Here is a 7,155-nt window from a genome sequence, read left to right on the forward strand (position 1 = left end):
GATAGCAGTGTTCCAATATCTCAGGGGCTGCCCCAAAGATGAGGGAGTCAAGCTATTCTCCAAAGCGCCTGAAGGCAGGACAAGAAGCAACGGATGGAAACTAGTCAAGGAGAGAAGCAACCTAGAACTAAGGAGAAACTTCCTGACAGTGAGAACAATTAACCAGTGGAACAACCTGCCTCCAGAAGCTGTGAATGCTCCAACACTGGAAGTTTTTAAGAAGAGACTGGACAGCCATTTGCCTGAAATGGTATAGGGTTTCCTGCCTGAGCAGTAGGCTGGACTAGATGACCTCCAAGGTCCCTTCCAACAAATTATTATTATTATTATTATTATTATTATTATTATTATTATTATTATTATTATTATTATTATTATTATTACCAGTGGAACGACTTGCCTCCAGAGGTTGTGGGTGCTCCATCACTGGAGGGTTTTAAGAAGAGATTGGACAGCCGTTTTTCTGGAATGGTCTAGGGTCTCCTGTTTGAGCAGGGGGTTGGAGCAGAAGACCACCAAGGTCCCTTCCCGCTCTATTCTGACTGAGAAATACTTTGGGCTACAATCCCAGGATCCCAAGTTACTGCATCTGTTGATTTGTGATCTGAGTAGCTTTACACATTGGATCGTGACTAGAATACTGGCTTAAAAAATCAGAGAAATGGTAGAGCATCAATTGGCTACAGCTTTATTTAGCTGCCTTTCTTCCTACATCAAAGATGTCTCCACAGTTGGGCGTGCAAGCAGAAATCCAGGGCCAGCATCTGCCAAAGTAATTATTTGCGCCCTTGACTCCAAATATTTGTTTGCTCTTCACACTTTCCAAATAAATTTCCTGAGGAATCGGGTTGATTTGCCAGAGCGTGGTAAACAACTTTCAGCTACATTAGGTGTTTATGGACTGGAAGACTAAAAATTTGAAAACAGTGTGATTCATGATCAGCAGATGCTCCTCAAAGCTTCATCCTCCATGCACAACCATCATCCAAAGTAATCTCGGATGGCTTCATACTTTTTACGAATTCAGGACTGCCTTCTTCCAGACTGGAAGGTGTGATTTGTCGAACTATCAAGTCTTAAGATTTGTCCCAATACTTTCATTTGTTTGTTTCTTTTTTCCTCCTTTCCACTGGATAATGAGCTTGATCGATCGTTTTTTAGTACGTATTATCACAAGGAAGACTAGGGATGGGATGAGAAAGAGGGCTGGGAAAATATTTACAGACCCCTCACATCCTGGACATAATCTAGTTCAACTTCTCCCCTCAGATCACCACTATAAAGCATGGCATGCCAAAACAACTACACACAAAGACGGTGTGGGGGGGGGTGTTCTTCCTCCACCATGCCAGCACTCTGCTAAACACATAATTCCCACAGCATTGTCTTATGCTGAAGGATATCTAACCATGTAGTAGGACTGTACTACTATGATCCTTCTCTCCTTTCCTATTACCTACTCCTATTGGTATCTTACAACTATCCCTTGTTGGATGTATCTTATGACTTACATTTGAATCTTATGATTTAGGATTTATTACTTTGTGGCTTGTATGAATACGGAGAGCTTATGCACATGAGACAAATTCCTTGTGAGTCCAATCACATTTGGCCAATAAATAATTATTCTAGTCTGCATTCTATTTTTTATTCTGTTCTATTCTATTCCATTCCATTCCATTCCCTATATTCTGTTCTGTTCTATTCTATTCTATTCCATTCCATTCCATTCCATTCCATTCCATCCCATTCCATTATTCTATTCTATTCTATTCTATTCTATTCTATTCTATTCTATTCTATTCTATTCTGTATTCTATTCTATTCTATTCTATTCTATTCTATTCTATTCTATTCTATTCTATTCTATTCTTCCATCCCATTCCCTATATTCTATTCTATTCTATTCTATTCTATTCTATTCTATTCTATTCTATTCTGTATTTCTATTCTATTCTATTCTATTCTATTCTATTCTATTCTATTCTATTCTATTCTATTCTATTCTATTCTGTATTTCTATTCTATTCTATTCTATTCTATTCTATTCTATTCTATTCTATTCTATTCTATTCTATTCTATTCTATTCTATTCTATTCTGTATTTCTATTCTATTCTATTCTATTCTATTCTATTCTTCCATCTGCAAGGATGGGCTGACAAAATGAAAGTCTGAAAAACAAATGCGATTGATGCTTTACAAGAGCAGGGCAATAGAAGCCATTTAATACAACACCAGTTGTTACACCGTGTATTCCAGAGCAATCACATTTCATGATTGTGTCAAGCTGTGAGCGTTATGTTCTTTCCTTATTTTATTTTTCCTCCCAAGGAAAAAAAAATCACTAAAAGTTAAAGCATTAGACTCCAATATATTTGACAGGGGCTAGACTGGGAAAGAAGATTACAAAACCATCTCCTTTGTTTGTGTTTAATTTTTTTTTCCCACCTGACAAGCAACATTGTGAGATTTTGCAAAACTCTTAACCCTGAATAGACTTCGTTCGAGGTTCCAACTTCTTTGTGCAAATACTTTGAATTTACCCATGTGATGTTCACACTTACCCCTGTTTTCTTCCCTTTCATCCCTGCTTAGCCTTCAAGATCGCTGTTAATAGGAATCCTCTTGTCTTAGTTCTTGGGGAAAAAAACATAAATGAAGAAGCAAAACACTTGATTTTAAGATGCTATCCTTCTAGGGGATCCTTTGTATAACAGTGGATAGACTGTTCCTATGAAGTTGAGTGGTTTCGCCTTGATTTAACTCAAGGCTTAACTCCATACAAAATAAACCCTTCCAATTTAACCACTTTCAAGTCTCCTGCGTTGAGCAGGGGTTGGACTAGAAGACCTCCAAGGTCCCTTCCGCTTCTATGAATCTAAGATTCAACCGCCCAGGCTGAGCCAACGTGGAGAAAATCAGAAAGCCTGCAAGATATCCAAGGCTCCAGAGAAAAATCCCTCCCTCTAAGAGGGAGCTTATACATTTTTAAACACTCAGATGCCCCCAGTTGTGTGTTGGTTTTGAATCTGAACACTGCAGCGTACAAACTAATCAAGGAGGGAAGCAGCCTAGAACTAAGAAGAAATTTCCTGACAGTTAGAACAATTCATCAGTGGAACAACCCGCCTCCGGAAGTTGTGAATGCTCCAACAAGAAGAGACTGGACAGCCATTTGTCTGAAAATGGTATAGGGTTTCCTGCCTGAGCAGGGGGTTGGACTAGAGGACCTCCAAGGTCCCTTCCAACTCTGTTATTCTAGTCTATTCTAAACCCTGAGCAAGGAAGATGCTGAACGAAATAAATAAGCAAAAAAAAAGCACTGAGGATGTTCCCTAGTTGGGTAATGAAACATCTGAAATAAAACAACCAAGTTCAGAGAGCATTAGGAACCTGACAGTCATTCTCCTCCTCCTCTCCTCCTCCTCCTCCTCCTCCTCCTCCTCCTCCTCCTCCTCCTCCTCCTCTCCACATACCTACTCTCTTCTAGCACTGATGATGTTACCTAGTTGGGTCATGAAACATCTGAAACAAAACAACCAAGCTCAGAGAGTATTAAGGACCCCACAGTCCTCCTCCTCCTCCTCCTCCTCCTCTCCACATACCCTACTCTCTTCTAGCACTGATGATGTTACCTAGTTGGGTCATGAAATATCTGAAACAAAACAACCAAGCTCAGACAGGATTAAGGACCCCACAGTCCTCCTCCTCCTCCTCCTCCTCCTCCTCCTCCTCTCCACATACCGTACTCTCTTCTAGCACTGATGATGTTACCTAGTTGGGTCATGAAACGTCTTCAATAAAACAGCCAAGGACCCCTCAGCTCAACCCTGAGCCACAAATATTCTCCTGTTTTGGCATCTGATGTGTCTTGGATGCCCACAACCAACAGATCAAGACAGCCCTGTCCTCCATTATTGTTCCCATGAACCTAACGTGAAAAGCACACTGGCTGAAAGAAAAAAACTATCGAGGCTGCCAAGTCTGGATCCTGAGGGATCCAGAGATTTTAGGTTTGGCAGTGGTCACCAAATGGTCACCCACTAATATGAGAAGCAAAAAATTGTACACAGCACGTAACCGGGTAGTCATCAGATTAACTAAATGTATCTCATTTGAAGCGCACCACACTTAGTCGGGGCAATCCTGGTTCCTACTTTAAATGAGTCAGGAAATAACATAACGTAACATTTTCCCCTCCAAGGCCACCGTTAAACCCAACTCCCTTTTTCAAGGGGGGGAAAAGGGGGTAGAGGACAAGTTGTTAACAGATTGTACTGACTCATTCAGCAGATGGAGAGAGAACGCCAGCCAAATATACCACTTGTAGGAAGGATACACTCAAGACACTCATCCTTGGTAGGCAAAAATCCAGGTGTTGCAATGATGCTACCTTTTGCCTTCTCTTTTCTTCCTTCCCCACCTCCTCCCACACTCAAAAAAAGCCCTGAACATTACGTTGTCAAAGGTCAAGAAAAGTTCCCTTGCAACCTAGCCAGGCTCCAGAACTAAGGAGAGCTTACTATCAGTCACAAAGAACCAAGAGCAGGGGTGGGTGGGGCTGCCACAAAGAAAAGGGGGTCAACCTATTCTCCAAAGCGCCGGAAGGCAGAACAAGAAGCAAAGGATGGAAACTCATCAAGGAGAGAAGCAACCTAGAACTGAGGAGAAACTTCCTGACAGTTAGAACAATTAACCAGTGGAACTGCTTGCCTCCAGAAGTTGTGGGTGCTTCATCACTGGAGGTTTTGAAAGAAGAGGCTAGACAGTCACTGAGATGGTATAGTTCACCTGCTTGAGCAGGGGGCTGGACTAGAAGACCTCCAAGGTCCCTTCCAGCTCTACTCTATTCATTTCAAAATATTTCATTTCCATCATCGGCGCCTCATCCCTATCTTACAATTTACATGTCAGCTTTTCCGTTTCCGAGGGCAGCTAGAGTAATTTGTATTCTGAATGCTTTAAATCATCATATATATATATATGAGAACAGCCAGGGAAAGATATAGTGTCCTGGGCTGAATTCAAATGAAATTACAAAGGGTGGACATATTAGACGAATTTAAAAAAAAATGCCACAAAACAAACCCCCCCCCAAAAAGCAATATGAAGACGAATTCTTGTTAAGATTCAAGCTTTGTCCATAATGTTCTACCAACGATTTGCATCAGAAAACAGATACTTGAATGAATCATTGCCGTTTTCTCTTTATGGATATTTTAACTCATTTCTGCTCAGGGATTCCTTGGGCCAAGCTGATCGTGAGGACGGGAGGTTTTTGAGTCAGAAACGAATCAGTGCTACACCCTACAAAGTAAGGTGTGGATTTTAAGCCCAATTCCCAACAGGTAGGAAAAGACATACATTTTACTAGGGATAATGCCGGAAAAGATTGATAAACAAAGGATATACTTGATTTTGCACGGGATAACGTGCGGCAAGAATCATATTCGCACGATACTGGAAAAATGAAGAAACACCACCAGAGGGAGAAATGATAATAATAATAATTTAAAAAATACTAGAACGTGCGGAAATGGACAGACTTACTTACGAGGTTGAAAGAAAAAGAAGAAGCAATGCCTTCAGACTTGGGACTTGCTTTATCAATGGCTGGAGAAAAGAATAAAGGGTTAGGAATTAAATTTGCATTAGTGAATAATTTAAAAATTATTATTGTATGTATGGGGGGGGGGAAATCAATAAAAACTTTTTAAAAAGAAAGCTCAAAATATGTGTGTGTGTGTTTTGCTTTCGACTTGCTTTGGACTTGCTTTGGTGCCAGTATTTGGGCAGCCCTGATTTTTGCTGATATTTCATGGACATAAGGAAGGAGGCAACCCAGCATGGAAGCAAGTCAGGGGATGAACAGCTGGAGGGCTGAAGGGGGGAGGAAGAGAAAAAAAAAACCTCTTTCTAGAGATTTAACTGGCTTGCTATCTCCGTGCTGTTCCAACAGGCTTAGCATTTTGAATAAAACATGACCAGTAATTTATTTAATGAGCCAGGACTTGGAGCCGGACGGAAAGGAGAGGGCGGGGTGTGTGTGTGTGTGGGGGTGGGTGGGTATATTTTATTTTCCACTTTGCTGCTTTATCTCAAAATGTTTCTACGGGCCCTTTAAAAAAAAAAAGCGTCTAGCAAAATGGGTCCGAGATCTTCTTTGTGGCTTGGGTGGTGAGCTTCACTGCGGATCATTCTACGCCTCGGTGTTTCGTCGTCGTCTGATAAGCCCGGGGGGAAATTCCTAGACTGCAGCTTGATCAGAGATTTTTTTTTGACGGTCCATCCGTAATGGATCTGGAGGAGGCCTTTCCTGGCCAGCTAAGTGCCAGATTGGATCCTGGCCCAGAGAAGGCAGATCTGCTGGGACCTCCACTTTTGGAGAAGCCAGGTGACTTCCCCATGTTCCTGGTTCAGGAGGTCCTCGACGTACGGCCACAATGGGGCCCCCCAAAATTTCTGTCGCTAGGCGAGACATACATTAAATGAGTTTTGCCCCGTTTCGCAGCCTTCCTTGCCACAATTGTTAAGGAATCGCTGTAGCTGTTCGGTTAGTAACATAGTTGTTGTTAAATGAAATCGTAATAGTGACTTCCACCCCATCAGCAGGGATGAGAAAACTCAACTGCTTGCATCTCGTTTGTACGTGAATCCGGGGGCCTTTGGAGGAATCCTAACAACTTTGTCGCTTTCGCTTAGCAGACCCACCTGAAATTAAGGCTGTCTGTCCCACGCCCAGCTGGTCCCACCCGTGCCAAAGTCCATTCGTTGTTTTTTTTAAAAAAAAATTCGTCAAAGATGCATTAAGTATTTGCAAATGCCGAAAGGCAGATGCTCTGCAGTATTTAAAGATTATCGGACTAAAGTAGGTCAAATTATTGCTGTTTGATTCTCAGAAACCCCGGGACGTCTCTTCTAAGCTGATTAAGGAGAGGTGAGCCAGATTGCAGCTTTTGGGTCTCAAAATTCATCACAGACCTTGCGGTATGTGGCCAAGCAACGGAAGCAATGGGGTCCCGGGTCCTCCAGCTCAGTTTCTTTGGGTTGGCCTGCAAGCTGAAAGAACGGGAAGCCCACCCCTCCCCTTTAATCATCTGCTAGGGTGAAATATGTCTCATTAATTTACACAGCAGGATCCGCCATCCCAGCC

Source organism: Vipera berus (assembly GCF_964194415.1).
Source record: "Vipera berus genome assembly, chromosome: 13".
Taxonomy (NCBI): domain Eukaryota; kingdom Metazoa; phylum Chordata; class Lepidosauria; order Squamata; family Viperidae; genus Vipera; species Vipera berus.